The sequence below is a fragment of the Neofelis nebulosa genome, chromosome 9, assembly GCF_028018385.1.
Source record: "Neofelis nebulosa isolate mNeoNeb1 chromosome 9, mNeoNeb1.pri, whole genome shotgun sequence".
Taxonomy (NCBI): domain Eukaryota; kingdom Metazoa; phylum Chordata; class Mammalia; order Carnivora; family Felidae; genus Neofelis; species Neofelis nebulosa.
The window spans coordinates 128,385,580-128,410,447 of NC_080790.1; the positions used below are offsets into that span (position 1 = coordinate 128,385,580).

General features: G+C 55.8%; 1 non-coding gene across 1 annotated transcript; it reads right to left on the bottom strand.

The window, feature by feature from the left end:
- Positions 1-24,027: 24,027 nt before the first annotated feature.
- Positions 24,028-24,112, bottom strand: TRNAR-UCG (transfer RNA arginine (anticodon UCG)). Its single transcript has one exon. It is a non-coding gene; the product is annotated as a tRNA-Arg (tRNA).
- Between the last annotated feature and the right edge of the window lie 756 nt (positions 24,113-24,868).

Consider the following 24,868-nt stretch of genomic DNA (forward strand, 5'->3'; position numbering starts at 1 on the left):
AACAGTTTCGTTCAGTAACCGGAAGCCCCACTCACTCAAGTTCAGCTTGGATATTTGGAGGAAATAGAGGTCAGATAGAACTGCACGACTCGGGTGACCAGGACTTGGTGGCACTGGCCTGAGAGGGTCTCAGCAGAGGTGGCTTATTCACAGGGAGGGACAAGCTGAGGGCGCCTCAGATGAGAATGGCCTTGAGGGTGAAGCCCCTACACTCACAGGTCACGCGTACCCCTGAGGGAGGCCCCGCCACCAGCCTTGAAAGAGCCCCAGCCAGGAGCCCGTCAATGAACTAGAAAAGGTAAGTAGAGGAAAGTGTGCCATCTTACATAAATGAAGGATTCTCTGAGAAGATAGTTGCTCAAGCTGATTGGCACTGGGATTCAAAAGTGCAACTGAGGGGCGCCTGGGTGGCTCAGTCAGTTGAGCGTCCGACTTCGGCTCAGGTCATGAGCTCGCGGTCCGTGAGTTCGAGCCCCACGTCGGGCTCTGTGCTGACAGCCTGGAGCCTGTTTCGGATTCTGTGTCTCCCTGTCTCTCTCTGTCTCAAAAATAAATAAACGTTAAAAAAAATTATAATTACAGAAATGCAACTGAAAACAACCTTTGCTGAACCAGAAACCTGGAAAGCTCCAGTGAATCTAGAACTTAAAAAAAAAAAAGAGACAAAAAAGAAAAAAATTAGGGGTTTGCCACGCGTAGGAATGGATTTGTTTTACAAAAGTTGTACGTAGACAGCTCTTTCCGTACAGGTTCTAAGGCTCGTCTGCAGTCCTTAGCCTGCCCGTCGTCCGGGTCCCACCCACCCCGACTGTGTTCGCACGCGCTGGGGGATGGGATCCCCGCCACAAGGTGCCATACACCTGCCACAGGTGAGGAATCCAGGAGATGCTTCTTGTGGGAAGGACGGATGAAAGGTTCCTTTGTCTCGAACTAATTTTTTCCATTTGGTTTTCAAGTGCTATGTTATTAATGTTTTAGGTAAACCTTCCAGGAAGACTTGGGGAATCTTTTATTGGCTTTTTTTGTTTGTTGTCGGCTTACTTTGTTTTGTTTTGGGGTCAGAACTCTTTGTAAGACACAGGAAACGACTCTGGCTGCCAGAATAGACATGAATCCAGTATTTTTCACGTTTTGATCACCTTGCTTCAGACATGGCTTTAAGACACGGCTTCTGACAGAGAGACTAGATCGTCCAGGCTTGGGTCAGCGGTCACCCCTCAAGGGAACCGGGCGCCCTGATTGGCAGATCCTCCAGTCTGTATCCAGTAGTGAAAACTTTGTTCCCCAAAGAGAATTGGAAGGCTGTTATTGGAGAAAGAGAAAAATCTGACGGCAGCGTTCCATGGAAACAGTGGTTCTCAACCCTCATGACTAACTCAACACCTGCCTTTATGGCAAATATTGTGTAATGCTGCCTCACACCCCGGAAATGAAATTCATGAGTAATATGACCTACTTATACACATAATTTAAAAAATTAGAATATTGCCCTAGTCACCGTATCGAGGAGAAATAAAAGGAAATTAACTTATAGGATATTGCTTATAATAAAAATAACAAAACGGTAGAACTATACAAAATTTGAGGATAATAAAAACGCACTTGGGAGCAGCTATAAAGAATCAGTGAGATGTTTGCTTCTGCTGTTGATGAATAAGTGTATTTAAAAGCCGCAAAACAGGGGCGCCTGGTGGCTCAGTCGGTTAAGCGGCTGCCTTCGGCTCAGGTCACGATCTCTCAGTCCGTGAGTTCGAGCCACGCATCGGGCTCTCTGCTGGAGAGCCTGGAACCTGCTTCAGATTCTGTGTCTCCCTCTCTCTCTGCCCCTCCCCCTCTCGCACGCTGTCTCTCTCTCTCTGTCTCAAAAATTAGCATTAAAAAATTAAACATAAGTAAAAGTAGCAAGTCAATGAGAAGCCAGCCTGTACAAGACATATTCAAAATGAAAGAACACACGTGGGGCAGACACTGGAGTAACACCTAGTCAATGCACATGAACAGGCGCGACAAAGTCATTTGTGTTCCCAGGCTGGAGGCTCAGTTGATCACAAACAGGGCCCGTGCTTAGGGGAATATCCAGAAGGACATTTACAAGCCATGCGGGGCACAGGGGAGGCTGTGGTGGGAGTTGTAGCGTCCCTGGGCTCCTGTCTGCTAAATGCCAGTAGCCCGTTGGGTAAAATTGGGAAAGATTTTGCAATGTGGCGGGTGTCTTCACTAGCTCATCGTCCCAGGTGATCTTCCCCTTTGCTTGTCTTAGACTAGGTTTTTTTTTACAATCCTGTAAGGATAAAAGTTCATTTATAGCAAACTGATAGTAACGCAAATCATTCCTGTCCATAGAAATGCATGTTATGTCCAGGGGGTGTTTTTAACTGATTTTCTCCGCCGCCCCCACCCCTCCCCCCCATTATGGAGGAAGTCTCTTTTGCATGTATTAATGAAATTAATTTCAACCTTCCTAATGGCCTACAAATGGGTGTGCACTTTGCATTTCTCTTATTTATTTATTTATTAAAAAAATTTTTTTTGGTGGGGGGAGGGGCAGAGAGAGACGGAGACGCAGAATCCGAAGCAGGCTCCGGGCTCCGAGCTGTCAGCACAGAGCCCGACGCGGGGCTCGAACCCACAAACTGCGAGATCATGACCTGAGCCGAAGTCGGAGGCTCAACCGACCGAGCCACCCAGGTGCCCCTGGATTTTTCTTTGACTTGGTTTTAAGACTTTTCTGGCTCCTTCATTACCGCGTTCACACCTCTGACACATTCATTGAATATTTGTCTGAGAGTCATAGTTTTACCTTTTTTTGGGAAAATTATTCTCAAACAATCCCAACCCTTGCGTAACCAGAAGTGAGCCCCTCGACCTTTCAGGCTCCCCGTAAGACAATACTACACACATTGAATCACTGCGTTAACATACGCGTGCGCACACATCTACGAGCCGAGAAATGACAAACCTAAAGAAACCTGATATTCCCTTATCTCTACCCTGTGGCCGCGTAGCACAATATCTGATTGGATGCTCCTCTGCTCTTTACAAACCCTCCGCTGTGGGTCCTTAGGGTTTGAAACCTCTACCTCCAGCTGCGGTCCTCAAGAGCCACGCTTCGTTCACAACCATTTTACTTAATCCACGATCTCAGCTTTTTGGCTCTTGCAGGAGGAAAATCACAACTCGAGATGACCCAGTACCCTTTGGCATTTCTGTGAAAGGGAATTACATCATGTGTAATTCTAATCTTCTCCGCCACGGTTGTTTCTTTGGTGTTGTGGGGGTAGTTTTAAGCCTCAAAAGGAAAAAGAAGGAGAAAATCCGAGGAGACCACCCCCCAAGTCTGAAATCCTGTTAAACCTTCAGACAAAGCCGAACCCACCAGGGCTTGACGACAGGAGCTCACGGGCAGGGCGGAGCGTGGCCGTCGTGCTGCGATTCTGCGGGTTCCTTTGTGAAACCCGGGGTCCCCTCCATCCGGACGGCGGTGGACGGGGAGGGTTTCCCATTTCCCGGGTCTCCTGGTCGTTGGGCTACGTGGAACGGAAGGGACCACTCTCTGATCTCTGGGTTCAGTGCTCATTTTCATAACCCTAGTCTTTTTTTTTTTTTTTTAATTTTTTTTTTAACGTTTATTTATTTTTGAGACAGAGAGAGACAGAGCATGAATGGGGGAGGGTCAGAGAGAGAGGGAGACACAGAATTGGAAGCAGGCTCCAGGCTCTGAGCTGGCAGCACAGAGCCCGACGCGGGGCTCGAACCCGCGGACCGCGAGATCGCGACCTGAGCCGAAGTCGGACGCCCAACCGACTGAGCCACCCAGGCGCCCCAACCCTAGTCTTTTTAAGAGCAAGGGACAGAACTCATCACCAAGGACTTGCAGCAGAACACGGAAGGGGCTTGAGGCATGTGCTGTCCCAGAGATGGTGGGGCCAACTTTGGGGCTGAGGACGGTCACGGAGCAACCAGGGGGAAATCAGAGAAAGGCTTCACAGAAGCAGTGACAGATGCAGAGGGAGGAGTAGGAGCTCCCCCAGAGAAGTGGGGACGGAGGGAAAGGCATTTGGGCAGAGGGAACAGTCTATGCAAAGGTATGGAGGCCCTAAGAGCTGTTGCTGACAAGAGAATGTAGGGCGTGGCCTGCAAGTGGCGAAATTTTCTGAATGACGACTCCCCTTCTCATGTCCCCGGGCATTCCGACCCTGAGTTATCTTTTGAGAGTTGCCCAAGCGCAGGGCGTGGTGGAGAACGCAGAGAAACACACAGCACATCCCGTCCTCCCGGAGCTCTGTGTAGCCAGGCAGGCTCGTAAAGGGGAGCGAGACTGAGGGATCTGTTAGGTGTCCAAGGCATCAGTAGATGGTCGCTGAGCACGCGTTGTGGATCCGTGCCTGACTCACCGGGTAGGGCCAGAGTAGCACAGCTCATTAGATAGTGGCCGGGTCATTCATTCTTTCCTCCGTTCGTGTATTCACAAATATTTATTGGCACTTGTCTTGTGTGCCTGGCACAGCTGAGGTGTTTGCGAGAGAGAGGTGAACTTAACTTGGGCCGTCGAAGCCTCTCAAGCTATCCCATTGCCTTCCCCGAGTGTCCTCCTCTTTCCCGCCCTTGACTCTCCGCCTTCCACCTGCTCTGGCCACACAGTGACAGCTTCCCTTTGACGCCGAGTCCCTAAGCCACCCGACTTCCTGTGCCTTATTAAAACGATTAAAACACAAAGTCCGAGCGCAGCTGTTATCTTTCTTGTCGATCCGCAGAGAAAAGACACAGGCAGAGAAAAGAAGAACCTAAAACGCTGTGACATTGGATATCGGCCCAGCCCAGCGAGACAAAGGCTGGACGACTCTCCGGTCGGCACGTGACAGTTCACCAGGCGCTCGGTACGGAGACTCTTTGAAACAATGACACCGCGTGGTGGCAGCTGTCATTCACTGAGGCTCTCGGGGGCTGTCTGGTGCTGGGGAGTCAGGAAGGGAATTGCTTACACACAGGGCTTAGGTATATCAGTCAACATTCATCGAGCACTTCCTGTGTACCCGGCACGCTCTAAGCATGCCCAGGTGTTATATATAATTCTTAGGGAGGGCAGTGTTATCAGTCATGTTTCAGGGGAAACTGAGGCTGATGATGGCGAAGTGTTTGCTCCTTGTCCCACCGCTAGGGAGAGATGGAATTTGGACTTCATTGTAGTGTGTTTACCGCATACACTGTATCCAAAAAGCCCAGGTCTGGAGGAAGAGAGCCGATGATCACGACAACCAGGATTCCGTGCCCCCAGCCCCTTCTTGTACGTGACCGTGGGCCGTGGGGCTGGGCTTTCATTCAGACACTCCCAGTTGGTGGAAAACAGCCTCTGAGATATTTCTCATCATGCTCCACGTTCGGGGCAACACTCTTCCATCTACTGTTGTCTGCTGCTGACTCTCTGGGGTCTGTGTGCACAAGCACGTGTGTGTGTGTGTGTGTGTGTGTGTGTGTGTGTGTGTACGTGTATAGTGTGTGCAGAAGCAGCATCTCTGAAGTCACACTGGGCTTGGATCCTGGCTCAGCCACTCCCAGAAACAACCTTGGGAACACTGCTTAAACCCTCGGTGCCTCAGTTTCCTCCTCTGTCACACGGTGACAATCAGCCCCCACCTCATAACGTCCGTCGATGTGAGCATTAGATGAGTTAGTCTGCGTGGAGCTTAGATGGAGGCCCGGCACGGGGTCGGTGCTGGATGAATGTCGTTCCTTGTTACCCTGGCTCTGTTGGGCACGTAGCCCAAACTCCCTCTCCCCGGGGATGGCTCCTCTCTGGACGCAGGCGAGAGGCATCCTGGCCCCCTGGAACCTAGCTGGGTGGCCTTGAGCCAGCTGCTTCACCTCCTTGTGCCTTGGTTTCCTCCTCCGGAAAATGGGACAATAATCCCACTTCCTGCCTGGGAAGGCAGGGCCATTAAGTATCCGTTGCCATTTCTACCATTACTTGCCTTGTCTCCCTTCCCCCTCCAGCTAGGTACTGAGCCACGTACTCCGCTCCACACACTCATGGCCTGTGGTCTTCCAGGTCCCTCTGCTTGGATCGCCGCCCCCCCCCCCCCCCCGGACCTTTATTAGTGACTTCCTGTGTGCACGTTGTCTCCTTAGTGAGGCTTCCCCGACCGTGAATTTGATGGAGCTCTTGGCCCAGCACCGGCCATTCTCCATCCCGGCAGTCCGCCATGCACAGCTAGGGGGCAAACCCAGCCCGCTGTGTGTGTTTGTCAATAAAGTTTTATTGAAATAGCCACACTGATTCGCTTACGTGTCCTCTGTGGCTGCTTTCTCGCTACAGGGCATTGTTGAATAGCTGTGACAGAGACTGCGCCCCGCGGAGCCTAGAGCATTTAGCCTCTGGCCCTTTACAGAAAAGGTTTGTCGGCCCCCGTTCTGTCCACATCTCATTTGATTCCCACCGACCTTCGGTCTGGCTCCCAGTGCCAGACGCTGAGGCAAGGTAAGGGGTTTATTGCGGGAGACCCTGCAGGGCAGTGGGGCAGCGGGACAGGGCAGGTGGGCTGCAAGCAAGCCCTCAGGGTCCCAGCCATCACTGGCAGAGGCATCTGGGGTGTCAGCTCCCAGCACTTCCCAGGTCAGGAGGACACTGTCAGGAGGCGTCTGGGGCTTGTGGTCAGATCGCAGGTGGCAAGGACCGGCTGGCCGTGAGTGTGGACACGGGGTGTGGGCTGTGTTGACAGTCGCATTGTTTTCTTGTCTGTCCTTATCTGTCCCCTGCTCGAGCGGATACTCATCACCATGGACCTTCACGGGGGAGGGACGCTGAGGAATGTCGGCTGAGGGCATCAGGGGTTCTCATCTCCCGGGGTGTCTCTACCATCACGATCACAGACGTCTGCCGCGGATTCTGCCTCTTCTGTTCATTTCTGACAAGACACGGCAGGTTTGTTTGGGGTAGCAGACAAGGACGTTCAGGTCCGGAAATGTGACCTATCTCAAACCTTGTGGTTGCTCAGGGACCAAGACTCTCCAAGTCTTGCCATATCTCGACGTAATCTGTCCTCTACCCCGTGGGAGGGCAGAAGGGTTCACCCACCGCCTCGCCCAGTATCCACTGCGTGTCCTCTATGCAGCCAGGGGGATCGCTAAATGCACCAAACCCACTCACCCTGCCGTCTAAATGCTTCGAGGGCCTCACCTTACCCTAAAAATAAAGACCAAAGCTCCCAGATGTGCTGTGTCAGTTGAGGATGATTTGATTGTGTGTAGCAGAGACTTCCAATAACTGTGGCCTGAATAAAGTAGAAGAAACAGAGGAAAGAGCCGGCGTGGCTGGGCCCAGTAAGTCTAGGGACGAACGTCAGGGGGCCGTCAGAGAGGCAGCCACGATCACATCCCGTGGGGCTGGTAGTGTGAGACCTTCACTCTGGGCGTGGGGAAGAAGTCAGAGGATTCTGAGCAGGTGAGTAACGTGATTTTATTGACTTTGAAAGCATATGCTTGTCTCAGTCTGCGTATTAGATTTATATGAATGACTGTTCGGTTAGTATCTGCCCTCCCAATCTCTAGCCCAAATGGACCATCCATGGCGGCGGGGGGCCATGCCTATGTTTTTCTCAGCGGCGTATGTCCCGCTTCTAACACATTGCTGGGCGGATGGCAGACAGTCGACAAATATTTGTTGAGGATGGAGAGAAGGGAGGGATACGGTGTTTAGGGTGGACCCCGGGGCAGCCCTCTCTCTGCCCGTTTCACACGTGTAAATCCCGGGTGGACTGTCATCTCCCAGGCTGTGTCTACATCTGATGTTTAGCATATAAAAACCTTCGGGAACGACCACGTTGATCCTGAGGTTGCCTTCGTGCCGAGCCAGAATGAGGAATGATGCGAGGTGCTTCGACAACAATTCAACCGTCTCTTCGTTGCTCTAAAGGAGAGTGGCTAAAGAGACAGAGGCCTTCGGGGAAGCGGTTACAGCACCGTGTGTCACCCCCGAGGACAGCCATAACTGGAGGATGATTTATTGCAGCCTTCTGGCACGGCAAGAGCCAACGGCTTACAGGGGAAAATAGCTCTTCCGTGGCCACCCGCCTGGGGAGTTGAGTGAGCATTTGTGCTTCGTTTAGCTGTCCAGAAACTCGGAGCTCCTTTCCTGCGTCTGGCGAACTTTATACCTTACAAACTGCCGGCTCAGCGGGACTCTAGCGACTCGGGTTCCCAGACTCCCTTGCAGCTAGGGCGGCAGGTGACTCCGGTCGCGCCCACGTACGTACGTAAACCTTGAATTGGAGTCTCGTCGCGTCGAGAAACAGGAACCTCACGAAACGCATTCTGGGGATGGCCAGCGAGCGGGGAGACGACGCGTCAGTGCTTTGGGCAGCGGGAGCCATAGCGTCTGCGTCCGACGTACTGGAGGTATCTTCAGGTGAAGAGCTCCGTGGGGGTGAGTCTCAGACCAAGTTCTTAGCTAGGTGGGCTTTCAGTTTGACTCTCTGGCCCTTCTGGGAAATTTCCCAGCTACCCACTGTGTTTTAGTAAAGTCCTTTTCTGCTTAAATTGACTGTAAATGTACTAGTATGAGTTCTTTTGGTTTTCAACTCACCGCCCTGACTCACACCTGGTGCAGGTGCACAGAGCGACCTCGCAGGGACCAGAGAGGCGGATGGTAAATGAAGAAGGTACACGTGTTCTGGCCTTAAGCAGGCACCTGGAAACGGGAACCAGGTAAACAACCACAGGCTGTCTACAGTAGATCCCACTCATTTTCTCATAGATATTTATTAAATACTGTCTATACCAGGCACCGGGCTGGCTGCTGGGGATAAAGTACTGAACGGGACAGACAAGGTCCCTGTCCTCCTGAGGCTTCTATCCTGGGGAGTGGGGGCGGGGGGAGGAAGACAGCAAGAGATAACACACAAATGAATAAATGAGATACATTCAGATTGTCGTAAGTGCCGTGAAGGAAAGGCACGCAGGGAAGGGATCTCTGATGGGTCAGTCTTAGGAATGAGAAGCAGCTGGCCAGGCTGGGGGTGGGGGAGCACGGGTGCCGGGGAGGGGGGGGGAGAAATGGTAAGCGTATGGCCCTGAGCAAGAAAGGACGTGGCATTGTTACGGGAGTGGTAAGGGTCCAGGCCATGCAGGGCCTCGTGGGCCACAGTGAGGAGTCTGGATGGTACTGCGTGGAAGTGTGGAAGCGGACCGTGAGCCTGTGCGGCCGGCAGGGAGCGGGGGACCTGACAGGTGTGAGGGCTCGTCTACAGGGAGGCTCAGTAGAGACTCGGCACCCAGGGTTTTTGTTGGGGGTTGGTCACGTAGGCACCTGGCGGACGGGCAGAAGGAAAGCCGGTGTTCCACATCCATCATCCATCATCCGTCCTGGGTAAAGATGGGGAGGGATATGGGGCGCCCGGGGGGCTCAGGCAGTTGACAGCGTCCGACTTCAGCTCAAGTCACGATCTCGTGGTTCGTGAGTTCGAGTCCCACGTTGGGCTCGCTGCTGTCGGCGCAGAGCCTGCTTGGGACCCTCTGTCCCCCTCTCTCTGCCCCTCCCCCCGCTCAAAAGTAAATAAACATTCCAAAAACATGAGGAGAGGGATAGAGAGCAGTGTGTGGATTCAGAGTCTACTCGGGGGTCGAGCTGTCAGGAAGTGCTAATGGGTTGGGTCAGGGAACATAAGGCAGCGAGGTGTCAGTGCCTGATCATCATCAGACGGGGGGGATCATGACCATCACTGGTAATGATCACTGGGAGCTTTGGAGTTCAACCCCCACAGCTGCAGGTGTCTCTCTCACCGAGTCACAGAAATTTCACGACGAGAAGATTCTTAGCAGCCTCTGGTATAACTACTTCCTTTGACAAGTGAGGAAACTGAGGCCCCGGGGAGAGTCATCAGTCGGCTCAAGACTGGAATGTCCATTCTCTGATTTCGAAGTAAGTGCTCCTCCAATATGCCCTTTTGAGGACAACTAAAAAGATCGGAGTAATAGAATGGGAAAGCCGGAAATGACCGTGGGCAGGTTACTAAGCTACTGTCTCTTGGCCGCCAACGTACCCTTCTAAACTGTTCTGTAATGCCAGGGCTGAGACTCTACAGAGCCCGCTTAGTCTTTCCCCGTTGGCTTTTTGCTGGGTCCCACCTATGTAGCAGCCTGGGCCCCATCGAAAGACAGAACCGTACCGTGATTTAAACAGGGGAAATGTTATATAAAGAATTAGTAACCTATGATAAAAGAGTCACTAAGGGCCATAAGGAAACCCTAGGTGGTTCCCAAGGGCTAAGGGAGAGTCTCCTAGGAAGGACAAACTTGGACGGGGGCCTCTTCCAAAGGCTGGGGTTCAGATCTCTTCTCTGGATGTGGTTTACTGGCCCCTGGTTTAGTTCACTGCCGTAGTGCAGCAGCACCTAATGAAGTCACCAACCTTCCGAATATTCACCAGTTCGTCTCTCCACCCCCCACGGCTGCCATTCTGGTCCGAGCCACCATCATCTCTCACCCGATGACTGCAATAGTCAGCGAACTGGTCTTTTGATCTTGACCTGTATTAGGTCAGTTTTTGAAGCAGAGCCTGCGATGGAGATCCCTATGCGTGCGACTTATTGAGGACATCTCCCGGGAGGAGGGAGGGAGGGCGTGGAACAGGGAAGGGGGGCGGGGCGGGGAAAGCTAAGCGAAGAAAGAGAGCAGCTTCAGCCCGAGCCCATGGATAGCCCTGGAGCATGAATCGTATCCCAGAGTTGGTCCCAACTTGAGGCAAGGGGGCTGGCCTTTGGACCTCCCTGTCGCCCCCATTATTGGTGTTAGACTGCTCTGGGGCATGCGTGGGGATTACAGCCTCCTGAGCAAGGAAGCTCCCATTTGGCCTAAGTGCAGCTCTCACTCTGGGGAGGGGTGTCTACGAGCCTCTAGTGAACCGGATCCAGACCTCGAATCCAGTAGCGTCCTGCTCAAGCCCCGACCTTGCCCTTCTCTGGCCGTGGGACTTTGGGTGAGCTTCTTCCTCCCTCTGGTTTCATTTCCCGTCTGAAGGTGGGGCCCGGCCCGCCAGCTATCCTCCGGACTAATTCTGGGGCCGGACGCATGGGCACCAATTTTGAGGGCCCCTCTGGACATCCACATAGATTAAAAAGCCGTCTAAGACGACCTGAGCCCAGAACCCAACTCTATTTTGCATAGACACAAGATTACTTTTTTTCCTTGTTTGGAAGGATCTGGAGTTTTCAGGAATAAACTATGGTGTAAGTTAAGGGAAGACGGTGCTTTGTTTCGCTCAGGACTCTTTACCAAGGTCCCCTTGCCCGTTTGAAGGCTTGAATTACCAATGGCAAAGCTTCTCCTGGTGCCTGAGTTGCCCCCAAACAGCAGAACTGTCCTGGGTCTGCGTGTGTAGCTTCATTCACTGGGATTCTATGTCCAAGTTCAAGCATCTGATTACTTGACTGTACCTTCCAGATGAGTTGTGCCAGAGCATTTACGTGTCGAAACGTGTTTTATTTTGTCATGAATTCCTTTCCTTTCCCCCTTTATCTTACACTTGGGATATTTAAAATATCCCAATAAAATATTTATTTAAAAATACGTATGTAGGTAGGTGATATTAATTATGAGTTTCATTCCCGTTGAATAGAAGCCGTGAAATATTTGTTTTAAAAACCAGACATTGGCTCTGATACAGCTGAGAACCACACGTCTGAACAGAATTAGCGACGTCTTCTCTTTCCCCAGGGGACCCACAGCCTCATTCGGAGACACGTTGGAGCTACTTGTTAGCTTGAGCCGAATTTTACAAGGACAGAGTCCTCTTTGCCCTCCGGTCCCATCTAATTCTCCTTTGTTGTGATATATACCTTCTTTTAAGGAGTCTACTGAAGACCCAAGTAATTTTCATCCCGCCTCCGTGGGCCCCGTGTCCTGGAATGGTCCCTACCAACGGAGTGTGGCTGGCTGGCTCCCCTCCTCTGGGCGGAGCAGAACTGGGCTTTTGCCAGATTTAGGTCTCTGTCCAGTGAGCAAGTAATTGCTTTCCTCTGTAGGAGACACAACAACAATCCAGAAACAAACAAACACACTTTTTAAAAAAGCAGAAACGCTTAGTCATGCAAATCAGGGCAAGGATCTGAGAGGGTAAAGAAAAGAGCCTCATTCTCATGCAACAGCTCCAGCGGGACCCTGGCTCACTGGCCGATTTCTATGAAAACCCTGGGCCCAGAGCAGCGACCGCCCCGGCACATTAATGCACATTAATAAAGGTTTGTCCCAAGTGGAGTAAACACCACCCGTTCCCAGGACACCAAGAAGCAGAAAATTATCCAGAGGTTAACTGGGTCATTAGCGGTGGCACAATGCGGGTCATTCTAGATGTAATTTCGTCCCCTCCGGCTAGAGGCTCCAATACAGCCACCAGTTCTCACAGCGGGGGGACAGTGACTTGGCTGCAAGTTGAGGTCTCTTGGATACCAGGCCCAGAGTCGTCATGATGATTCACGGCGCCTCTGACATCACAGGTGCTTTTGTGATGCAAAGTCACGTGTTGTCCAAACACACAGGGGACCTGTGAATGTGTGTGTCCTTGTTATGTGCACGGCCACAAAGTGGGACGGACAGATGCACACACGGGACCAGATGAATAACGGGATAAGTAGCGGTTAGATCGCTGTCCCGGAGCCCGGCTTCTTGCACAGCAGCGTGCTTTCACCGCACGGGTACTCGGGAACTTGCAGGGATAAAGGGCCACAAACCGAGGGTTACAATTACACGTTCTGCGTCTGTTCTGCATTTACCTCCCGTGTGGAAAGTGTAAGACGCAAACAGGCGGAGAAGGAGGCTCAAACGGGCACATTTCACGTGGGCAGAACCAGAAAGGAATCGCCAGGCAGGGGACCCCCTCGTCAGCGTCCCCTCCGCTGGCACGGGGAAGCCCGTCACAGGATGCTACCTGGGTCTGGAGATTGGGTAGCGGGTGCGCGCCTGTGACCGGTCCCCCTCCCTGCTCCTCGTTCTGAGGTGCCCCAACCGGATGGCAGGGGCCCGGGCGGTGAGGAAGGAGCCAGGCTGGGCCGGGGCCGTCTGGCTTAGCCGGCCCTGGGCTTCTGGCGAGAACAGCGGGGGCCTGCCTCCCGCGCCCCAGCACCCTCCCCACCCACCCGGCCGCCCCTTCCTGCCCAGAGTGGGGGCTCTCTCTGCCCTGAGAACCTGCGTGACCACTCGGAGATGTGCCCGGGTTCACAGGCCCTGGGGCACGTGGAGGCCTGTGCCCCCCCCCCCCCCATCCCTCTTCCCCCGGACACCCTGACCTCCCTTCTGTGCCACTAACGTGCCAGGTTCGTCCCGACCCAGGGCCTCTGTGCCCGCCGTGTGGCCTCCTCCACGCTGTCCCCAGCTCACCTTCCAGAAGCTGCCCCTCCTCAGCCTCCAGGGCTCTGCCAAGCGTCACCCGGTCAGCGAGCCCCCTGACGGTGCTGTCCGCCCAGGCCCCTCCCGGCACACGGCCCCCTGTCTCTTCCGGGTGCCACTCCCCACCATGGGAAGTGACCTTGAGGGCACGTGTCCTTGCTGTCACCTCCCTCGCCCTTCCCGCTGCACCGTGAGCTCCCAGGCAGCAGGGACGGCCCCGTCCTGCTAAGCCCCAGGCTCCCAGCACCTGCAGCCGTGCCTGGCCCAGAGGCGCTGCCCGGAAGGTGCCTGGGGGGCGACTCCGTGGCTGACCTGGCATCCGACGTCCTGGGCTCAGGTCCCGCGGGCTGTTTGCTGGCCCTACGGGGACGGGAGCGGCCCTGTCACTGTCGCGGTGAGCACCTGGGTGGGGGTCGGGGGCCAAGGCTCAGGCTGAGGAGACTCAGTGCCCGTGTGCCCGTGTGTGGGCACATTTGCGCGTATGTGTGCGTGTGTGCGCGTGTGTGTGCCGTACGTGTGCGTGTGTGTGTGCTCGTGTGCATGTGGGTGAACGCTCTTTACTATTCCACTGCTCTCTCCCCATGAACATCCGTTAATACTCACTACGTGCCAGCCTCTGTTCTAGATGTTTCACGTTAATTAACTCACTTAATTCTGACGATCGAACCTACCTGTGATTGTTATCACCCCCATTCTATAGATAAGGAAACTGAGGCACAAGGAGGCTAGGTTACTCCTAGCAACTCCAGCAACTGGTGTGTGTGGGGTTGGGGGGGGGGGGGTCCCAGCTGGGACAGAGAGCTGGCTTCTGCACAGGCACGAGCCCCAGCTGGAAGCAGACAAGGACGTGGCTTGACCCTCCACGGGGCAACATTTGTTCTATTTCCCTTGAACTTGGCAAGGCCTAGGTGGTCCTGTGGTGAGGTGATTGATCTCGCCAAGTGCTTCTGAGCAGAAACATCTAGCTGTCTCTCTATGCCCCTTCTCCCTTCCTTTATACAGACAGAGCCCTCAGACCCTCAGTGGGACAGGGGGCTGCCAGAACAGAGCACGACTCCTTCCCTGTGCCTCTGCTCGGGGCGGCCTGTGACTAAGTTCTGGCCAATGGGCTGGGAAGAGAAGTGAGGGGTCTGACTTCCAGGCTTCAAAGTGAGAGACTTCTCTTTCCTTCCTTCCCCCTCCCCACTGGCTGGAACTTGGACCTGGGAGAGGGCCATCTTGGTCACCTGCATGAGCACAACACCCCAGAAAGAGTGGGACAAGAAAGGGGCAGAGCCTGGTCCCCAACCCCTTGGAGCTTTCAGGAAGGGGTGGAGGAGGGTGACGTGGAGGGGGGGCAGGGCACCGTTCGGGGTTGAATCTTTGTTCATCAGGCCTTGAGGTTCCTCTCCCTCTTCCCACACAACCTTCCTGCTGTCCGCCCCGGGGTGAAAGTCCCTCCTCCCAGCCTGTCCTCCAACCCCCCGTAGTCTCCGATCCACGGGAGTGACCGGCCGTGGCCGATCACCAGACCCAGAAGAAGGCTGGGGGCTCCCCCGCCCCTTCCCTGACTGTGCTCCGAAGTCACACTAGCCACATGTCAAGGGCCCTGTGATGGTGCAGTGAATGTTTACCCCACCGGACAGGCAGATACAGAACATGTCTCATCGCAGAAAGTTCTCGTGGACGACGCTGGCCAGACACACAAGGTTTTGGATCTAGTAAGACATCGGGTGGGAAAGAGGCACCGGGCAAGAAGGGAATGAGACACAAAGGGGGCTTTGACCAAAGGCCTTCTATCGAGCTCCTTCTGGGGACTAGAGCCCTGTTATGGCCCCAGGGAAACAAAAGAGAATTAGACGCAGCCCCAGGCCTCAGGGGGCTCCTGGCCCAGCCTGGGGGGTGGGGTGCAGACAGGAGAGAAGGAAGTGAATAAATCAACAAACAAGACACTTCCAGGAAATAACAAAGGTCACATGCACAGCAGAGTGGGGTAATATAATGGGGACTCTGTCTGCAGGGGGGCCGGGCTCGGTTTAGCGAAATCCATCATCTCTGGACAACCCAAGATTGCAGGCCTGGGGTGACGTCAGAGCCTCGGGAGGGCGAGGAGCGTGATGCTCCAGAGACCAGCTCCTGAAAGGCGGGGAGAGCCTGGGTCAGGGCACCACTGAGCTCTGGGAAGTAGGACGCGCCCCCCTCCCAGAACTGGAGTGCGCCGGGGCCCCCAGAGAGCAGAGAGGACCTGAACTGCAGCAGGGGTCGCGGCCAGCAGCGGAGTTTATTCCGGGGGCGCATCAGAGTCTGTTAGGAGGGACGTGCCCTGCCCTTGACCTGACACTGGCTGGGGGTGGGGGCTGTTCTGGTTTCCAGCTTTGGAGGCCTTACCATCTCTCCCCTTGGAGCCTCTGCCACGAACTTTCTGGGCGCTCAGGGCGCTTCGCCGTCGGGGAGGCCGCAGCTTCAGCTCAGCAGAGGCCCCGAGAGCCCCGCTCCTTGGAGGTCAGCAGGCAGAGCCCTTCGGCCACTACTGCCTTTTTATCCCCAGAACAAAGCTGGCAGGAGGCCAGAGCCTCTGACGGGTGGGCGGCGGCCTCCGGAGGCCCAGGGGGAGCCGAGAGGCCGGGAGGGGACAGGGCCCCGCAGACCTGGGCGCTGGGGTGCAGGGACCGGCCCTGGAGGCAGCAGCAACAACAGTTCGAGCCCCGGCGGAGTGCCAGGCAGGTGTGTTTTCCTTGAACAAAGCCTCAGGATAAAGGTGCCGAGAGTTCCCTCTGCGGCAAGAACTTTCCGTTTCCTCATGTGCGGGGGGCACAGTTACGTCATGAGGGTTTTGAAACAGACCAGAATGTGTTCTTCTGGCAGGAAGTGAGCAAAACCACCCCCGGTGACCGTTCCCTGACAGTTCAGTGAGTTCAGCCAAGGAAAAGGACCCACGCGGCAGCGGGCGAGGCCCACCCAGGATGGTCACGAACAGTCGACTCAGCAGGTGTAAATGTCCTCTTGGTTTCCGGGCCGGCTGGAGATTTCCCAGGGGCCACGGACGCTTCTGCCCCAAACCGAACCTTCTGCTGGATTCTCCTGGTGACGCGACCCAGACCCGACTCAGGGGCTCAGGCCCGGGGCCTCAATGGGCTCACGCACTGGTGTTGGTGGTCGGGCAGAGCTGGGTCTGGGGGCTCAGAGGCCATCGCGTGGGTTGGGCTGGTCTCCCGTGTGCCCCTGCACCGCCCCTGGTGCCGGCCCCCTGCAGACTCCCCTCGGGGGCAGCGGCAGGTGCCCCCGCGTGGTTCCAACCCCCCACGGTTCCAGCTCCAGCCCCACACTCGCTCAGGTCCAAGTGCAGGGACACGAACAGGATGCCATCAGAGCCCCAGAGTCACTGACGGCCGGCTGAGGTCCCTCCTGTCACCGAGCCCGTTGTCGGGCAGTGGTGGCTCCTGTGGCCCGCCTTTCCCCGAGGGCCTGGGGTTCGGGGTCCCGTGGACAGAGGTAGGAAGGTGAATTCTCAAAGGGCAGCCAGGTTCTGCTCACACGGCAAGGGGAAGCAGACGTCAGAGGGCACGAGAGGTGTTCGTTCCGGGAAGGGAACGCGTAGGGTGCCCACCGCACCGCCGGAGAACCCCGGAGGCATCAGATGGTCGGAGCGGAAGAAGTTCTGCCGATTCCGGATTCACGTGTGAAAGCTTGAGCCCACCTGGGAGTGAGTAACTGAGAGCGTGGCCACTGGATGCAGGGTCGCGGCCACGTTCCGTGTACATCAGAGAACAAGTGAGTTTGGGGACCCCGGTGCCGTGCAAGCGGGTCACAGTGAGTGGACCAGGCGCCTCGGTTATCAGCGGCCAGCTGTGCGTGCTTCTCCCAGCCAGGACCCCGCTCAGCTCGAAGCCACAGAAACCAGCTCCAGGAGCTTGACCGGTGGTGGTTGGCCTCACTCCCGACGAACAGGTCTGGGGCTGCTGTGGGGGCCGCGTGATGTCACCAAGGCTGGCTCCTTCTGCTGCCCTGCCCTCCCTTGGGCATCTCTCGTGGCTGCAGATGCTGCCACTCTTACCTAACCAGGGAGGACGGAGTGGAAGGAGGAGGAGGGGGGAGGAGGAGGAGTGAGGAGAAGAGGGAAGAGGAGGAGGAAGGAGGAAGAGGAGGAGGAGGAAGGAGGGAGGAGGGGGAGGAGGGGGAAGAGGAGGAGGAGGGAGGAGGAGGAGGAGGGGGGAAAGGAGGAGGGAGGAGGAGGAGGGAAAGGAGGAGGGAGGAGGAAGATGGAGGAGGAAGACGGAGGAGGGAGGAGGGGGAAGGGGTGGGAGGGGGAGGAAGAGGGAAGAGGAGGAGGAGGGAAAGGAGGAGGGAGGAGGAGGCTGAAATAGGAAACCAGCACTTGCCCAGAACCCCCAGCAGCCTCTGCGTCCCCTCATGGCCAGAGCAGTGTCACAGGGGCACAGGGGCGGGGGCTGGACGAGGCTTAGGGACTCATGAGCGAGAAGGAAGGGCCCTGGGTAGACACCTGGTGGTGCGTGTCACGGTCCGATGAATTGGCCCGAAGGGTCGGCGTTTCTGTGCAGAGGCTGTGGCAGCTGTTCTCAATCAAAGGCACATAATTCATATCTTTGGAGACAGAAATTCCTGCTTTTGAGTAATGAAGGCAACCAAGCCACATGATTCTGCCTGCAAACATTCCACCGGCCCCCAGATGCCCCAGCTAAGCATCACGTGGCTCAGAGTCAACAGAAACCCCCAAATCTCCTACCTCCTGGGGTGCACAGATGCGCTGTCCGCAGCGGCCCGTGTTGGCTGCGTCTGTGCCCGCGCGGGTCACCCCGACCCCCGGTCGCTGGGCACGCGAGGGCTCAGCCGTCCTCCACCTGCAGACAAGCCGCCGAGGCATTAAACCTCGTCGCCGGCCAGGGAGCCTGGGCTTGTCCCCAGCAGCTCCAGCCTGGATGCGGTCCCGGAGATAAATCATACCTCTTTAAACGGCCACGGCGGCCCATTATTTCTGCTTGAAAACACCCCTGGATCTTCACTCGAGAGCCGGGGTGACAGGCCCCGGCTGTTGTGCTCAGCTCTGCATAAAATCGCCATCAGCCGGTTGGCTCTGTGATGAGCAAGCCGGTTAGCTTCCGACGGGTGTCGACGCAAACCCTCCCCCTGCGTGCGGGACGGCGGAAGGTCTCAGAGTCCCGTCTGCAGAAGACGCGGGAATAGGTCCCGTCTCGGGCCCGTGGCCACGTGACATGCCCTGTTGTCACCCGGTTCACACGGGGAAGCGGCAAAATGACAGAGTGGACGTTCCCGGTCTGCGTTCTGTCACATCCTGCAATATTTCCTCGAGTGAACAGCTATCTTAAAAAATGAACGGAGCACATTCGAACAACGATCATGGAGATTTTCCACCGGGAGAACGCAATGAACCATCTGCCCCTCACCCGCATTCCGCACCTACCCGGCTTTGCCCGCTCCCTCCAGCTGCCTCCCCTCTTCCCGCCAAGGTATTTTCAAGCCAGTCCCAGCCTGTACTGGATGGGTTTTCCTTTGAAAGGGAACTGCAGTGTCCTCATCACCGGGAGTGTGCAGATCTCGGCAGCTGCCTCACAAGGGCCTTTTTCTCCTTGCTTGTCCAGAGTCGGGACGCAAGCAAGAGCCCCCCGGGCCCTTGGTTAGGTCTCCGCAGGTCTTGGTTGAGTGTGATCCCCTCCCTTGATTTGGCAGGTCATGTCACTGCCTTGCGGAATTCCCGGGATGGGTGGCCCGAAGGGCCCCACGGTGTGGATCTGTGGGTCCCCGCCTGTCCCTGCCACGTTTCAGTTCCCTCCCCTGCAGGGAGAAGGGGTCCCAGCGAGCAACCTGGGGAAGGGGCTCCATCTGGGGAAGGGGCTCAGTTGGTTGGAAACCCAGGGGGTTGGAGCCCAGCGGGGCCGGCCTCCAGCAGGTGCCGTACGAAGGGCCTGGGTGCGTGTTAGGAGGCTTCCTGGATCGTCCTTAACTAGCAACGGAAGCGTTTGCTCCCAGGCGTCACCACCTCATCGTGTCAGCTCTGTTCTGGGGCGAGCCACTAGTCAGCTGCCCCGCCTCTCCCAGGGGACCCGCAAATTAGAATCACAGCCCCCACAGCGGGGCCTGGTCCTCCCCCAAGTGACCCTCGCCAGCGGTTGTGACACAGTGAGTGAAGGACGCGAGAGGGCCTGTGCTACCCACGCGCGTGTACTTGGCAGACGAGGGGCACTTATCCAGGCCCGGTCACCCCGGGTCACGGGCCGGGGAGGCCAGTGTCCTCTCGTTACAGCTCCAGAAAGACCCTGATGCCGTGGGCTGGGCTCCTCCACGGGCGACATCTTACTGCGTTCTCAGTGGTGATTCCTTCACCCCACAGATGAGGACTGCGGCTCGGGGGAGAGAAATTTGTTCAAGGTCACACGTCTCGCAGACCTGGGGATCGGCCTGCCCCCTGCTTCCACGATTGCCCAGCCCAATAGCTTCCACCAGGCAGCCGAGCGGTGCAAGCCAGCCAGGACGCGCCCCTCCCCGTACACACCCTGCCTGTTGCTTCCCTCCGTTCTTCTCGCGAACCCCAGGGCATTGCCTTGTCCCTGGAGGCCTGTGCCCCCCTTCCTGCCTCTCTGCGACCCACCGTCCCCCACTGCCCCAGGCCTCGGCCCCCTCTCTGTTCCTTGTCCAGCCCAGACCTGCCTCTAGGCCTTTGCACGTGCTGTGCCTTTTGCCTGGAATGCTCTCCTGATGGCCTCTGCCTGGCCGGAATCTGCTGTGTTCATCTGGGGTCAAAGTCACCTCTCCAGAGAGGCTGTCACTGATCTCGCTGTCTAACGTGGTCTCTATTCCCTGCTTTCTTTCAACTCTCAGTTTTTTCCCACAGAGAAATTCCACAAAATCCTCTTTGTCAACCTTGTTTTTTCTGTGATTGTTCGTAGTGTCTCCTATATTCAAAGCTTCACCTTCTGAGGCCAAGGCTCTGGTTGTCCATTCATTGCCCAGGGAAGGTGATTCATAAATATTTGCTCAGAAAATGGGGAATCAGTGAATGCAACAGGTCTGAATGAATGAATAAAATCTAAGGTAAATATAATCTTTCCAAGAAGTCATATTATTATGGCAGAAATGAAAAAAAAAAAAAAAAAAAAAAAAAAGGAAAAGGAAAGAAAAGAGACTGTTCTGTCTGAAGAAAGCCGGGCTGTTGTAACTTATTCCCGTTCTACACGAAGAATAGGAAATAAGGAAATAAGGACGCTGGGGATTTGGGTTGGAAACAGCATCAGTAGACCGTCTCCACTTCTGATCTGGTCACTGGAGTGGTCCACATTATAAGTGACAGGACCTTATGTGTCATGCCAGAGCCGGAAGGTCTATTTCCTGGTCCTTCAAGGGACATGTGGCCCCTTGTCTGTTTATTCCATAGGGCCGTGCGGAAATGCTTGGTTTCGTTTTGTCTCTCCATCTGAGGACCTTCCTTGCCCCCTGCCCACCCGAGGCCGTGAAGTCAGCAGTAATTATATCACAGGGATGCTGAAAAGGGCTCTGAGTGGCCCTGGACAGAAGGAGACCTCGTCATTCCCCACGGAGGAGCCTGGGCCCGGAGGCATTTTTTTTCCCCTTCTTCCCCTTCATTTCCAGGCTGATGCAGGCGGCCTTTTCTTCCTGCTTCACTTCAGGTGTCCCTTCTCTGAAGCCAGAGTCACCTGCTGCTTTGTCTCATGGCTTCACGGTGCCTTTCATGATGTTTTTATTCCAGAACCACTTCTGTACCTGAGAGAAAGAAGAACTGGCTATAAAAAGGAATCATTTCTCTTAATTACTCTTAAACTCCGGAGTGACTGGCCCGAGGGCAGGGAGCCGAGGCGGTGCGGCGTTTGTGAAAGCAGGGGCCGTAAATCATGCTGGCCCTGCCGCTGGCCCGGCTGCCTCCTGCAGACTGCGTCAGAACTGCCCTCGGTGGCGTTTAATTGATGGCTTTTCTGGGAGCTCTGAGCGATGCTGTCTTCTGTGAGATGAGAATCCACGGGCAACTGCCTCTGGAGGGAACGTTCCAGAAGGGGCTGACCCCAGGTTGCCCCTCTGTTGGGTGTAGGGAACGCTCACGGAGGATGCTTTGGCCCACCAGGCAGCCCTTGCGTTCCTTGGACTCCACGGATGCGGCAACCGCACAGAACATTCTGCAGACCATGCTTCCTCCATGTAGGCAGGAGGGAAGGGGCCCCTGACAAGACCCTAAGCTCTTTCCCCATCCACTCACAGCCGCCACCTTGCCATCCCCTCCCCGGAGGCCCGCAGGCTGGTTCACTTCCACCTTTGTCCTGTTCAGGTCAGTCCTCGAAGACCACCCAGGACCCTGGTCCTCCCTCATCCCCGGCTATTGCCCCACAGCTGTGGGGCCAGAGCGGAGCCCCCACTCTCCCAGACCCCTTTCTGCTTCCCACCCCATGTCCGCCTTGCACACACCCAGTGTCTTGCTCATGAACCTGGCTGAGTTCTAGAATGCGAGCTCTTGTGGTGAGAGCTTCAGTCTGGAGATTTTTATCTCCTGAAAACTCACAGCAGCTCTCGGAGAGGGAGCAGCCCCGTCCCCTCCAAGCCCCATTCCCAAATGGGGTTCAGAGCCACAGGCGGCCCTCGTGGAAGGGCCGCATGGGGTGAGGCTGTCTGCTGGGGTTGGGCTGGGGCTCTGTGCTCCGCAGAGCCCTGCACGTCCTGCCTGCCATGGGTCAGGAAGAGTGAGGGGACACTCGGGTCAGGGTCTGGAGTGCCACTGGCCCTTTGCTTTCTGGATAAGTGGTGGGACAGGCCAAGAGGGGGCTGCTCTGAGGGCTCAAGGAGGTCACTGGACACCAGGGTTCCCTGCAGTCAGGTTGTGCATTAGTGCACGGTTGTATCGGTTCCAGGGGCCCAGAGATCAGTGCGGGGGAAAGGGCCCCGAACTCGGGACTGGAAGGTGGTTGTAGCTGCAGCCCCGTCACAGGGACCTGTGGCACAGGAGCCTCAGTAACCCGCGCTGGCCCCAGTTCCCGAGCCCCGAGGCGCACTGTGGCCATCCCTCCCTGAGGTCTGAGGACCTGACGGGGCAGCGGTGCCCCGAAGGTGTGCCCGCCGCCCCTGCAGCTCTGTGGCCACGCGGTGGGGCTGGTCCCCGCCCCCACCGCCCAGCAGATGCACCCAGGGGACGTTTGCTGCCTTCCCCGCAGCAGGATGGACGAGGACTTCAGGGCTCCTGATCTGCTGGGACAGACAGTCGCCTTTTCTTGGTCTTTCTTCCTCTTTTCTCTTCTTTCTCTTTCCTGTTTTTGATTGTTTGGTTCCATTTGCCCCAAGGGGAAGCTCTACAGAGAAGGGGGCTGTCTGAGGGCAGAATCCCGGCCACAATCCGGATGCGGGAGCAGGGGCGAGGCCGGGGGGCGGCAAGCGAGACATCGGCCAAACACTCAAGTGCCCAGATGTCGGGGCTGCGGGCCGTGCACCTGGCGGCCTGCTCGGCGCCCCCAGGCGGTGTCCCCAGTCCAGGGCCCACGCGAGCCACCTGGGGGACTGGCGAAGGTTCGGACCCCCCCAGTAGGACCTGGATGGGACCTGACAGTCTGCATTTTCGGTGCGCTGCCCCGTGGGGAAGGTGTGCTGGTCTGTGGACCACACTTCGAGGAGCGAGGCCTCAGTCTGCTTTGACTTTGAACCTTTGTGACAATCCTCGAACTGAGAGAAACTGGTTCAGAGGAGGTGAGTGGCCTCCTCGGTCAGTGGCCTCTCCAGGGAAGGGACCACTCAGGTAAGTGGCATTGTCAGGCAAGTGATGTCCCGGGTCAGCGTCCTCCCTGGGGCCGCGCGGCAGGTACAGGATGAGTCGGGATTTGAGTAGGGACCTCTTCCATCCCAAACCCCCCAGTCTTCACCGACGCCTGCCTGTAACCACAAGTACACGGGCAGTTTTCCTCAATTTCTCCTGAAGTCTGTTCTGCATGACGGTTTTACGGATGAACCGTTATAAGATGATGTCTCCTCCAAGTCGTCGGACTGGAAATTGCTCTCGTCAGCCCGGGAGAAGGGAGTGGACATCAGCGTCGCCTCGGAAGGAGGGAACGCGGGGAACACCGAGCAAACCGGCCACTAGGTTCTCACTGCCAACAGCTCGGCAGAAACCGAAGGCATTTTACGGTGGCCTGAAGCACGGTCGCTTTTTCCGTAAGGTCTCAACAGAGTCTTTACCGCCAGAGCGCGGACTCGAAGAGGCTGCCGTTACCTTGATGAATGTTGTGGAGCCCCAGGAGAGAGACGTCTCGCCAGGTCTCCCGTCCCGTCCCCCCAGCCCTCTGCTGTGCCCACGCCGGCCAAGTGCAACGCGGGGTCCGCCTCTCAGGGCCCTGCTTCAGGGAACCAGGGGGGGGTACGTCAGTCCCCGTCTCTTTGTCTTAGGAGGAAAGTAGGGGAGAAGAGAGGACCCAACACACAGGCAGCAACTGTGAGAACAAAATCCCCGAAGAGTAGATTCCAAAGGGAGTGCGGACATAAAATGTATATCAATAATGTATTCTGCATTTATATCCCCTCTATAAAAAATTTTTTTTAACGTTGATTTATTTTTGAGAGAGAGAGACAGAGTGTGAGCGGGGGTGGGGGGGCAGGGAGAGAGGGAGACACAGAATCCAAAGACAGGCTCCATGCTCTGAGCTGTCAGCACAGAGTCCGACGTGGGGTTCGAACCCACGAACCGTGAGATCACGACCTGAGCCGAAGTCAGACGCTTAACCGACTGAGCCACCCAGGCACCCCTAAGATTTTTTTTTTTTTTGAGTGGGAACATGTGCAGATCTATACCCAAACAACAGTATCACATCGAAAAAATGAAGTCATCTGAGTTTGCAGAGAAAAGCGAAATTCCACATCGACAGAATACCAGAATCCCTCTCCATTTGGTAATCGGAACCGCGCACGTCCCTGGAGCAGAGATTTTATCACTCCAGAGTCTACGACCGCAAACGTTTGCCACTTCATTTTGCGTGTGTGGACACGAACTCTGCACGGGTAGATGAAGCCCTCCGTGTCTTGCTCCGGTGGCCTCTTGCTGTGTGAACCCGGAAACGTGAACAACCAGCTACAGAAGGGCCAGCCCTGCCCCCTCCCCTGTGATGTGGGGCCACCTCTTCTTCACCGCCTCACTTTGCTCACGAGGCTGAGCTCGGTGAGCTTGAGGGCCTCTCCTCTCACTCCAACGTTTAGATTTCGAGAACCAAGCTGGTTCTGAGAAGGTATGTATCACACCCAAGGGAAGAATTGCTTTAATCATCTGCCCCTTACTCTTCTGTGACCTTGAGCAGATAGATGGAAGGCTGTGGTCACAAGGAAGAGAGAACTCCGTGCCAACAGGCTTGAACAATAGGGGGTCGATGGCCTCAAGCTTTAAAAGATCCTGGAGATAAAAGGCTTCAGGAATGATTTGATCAAGCAGTGATTCAGTTTCCCTGAACTTCTCTCGGTGCCTCCCAGTGCCGATTTCGGATGCTATCTCTCACGGCAGCAAGAT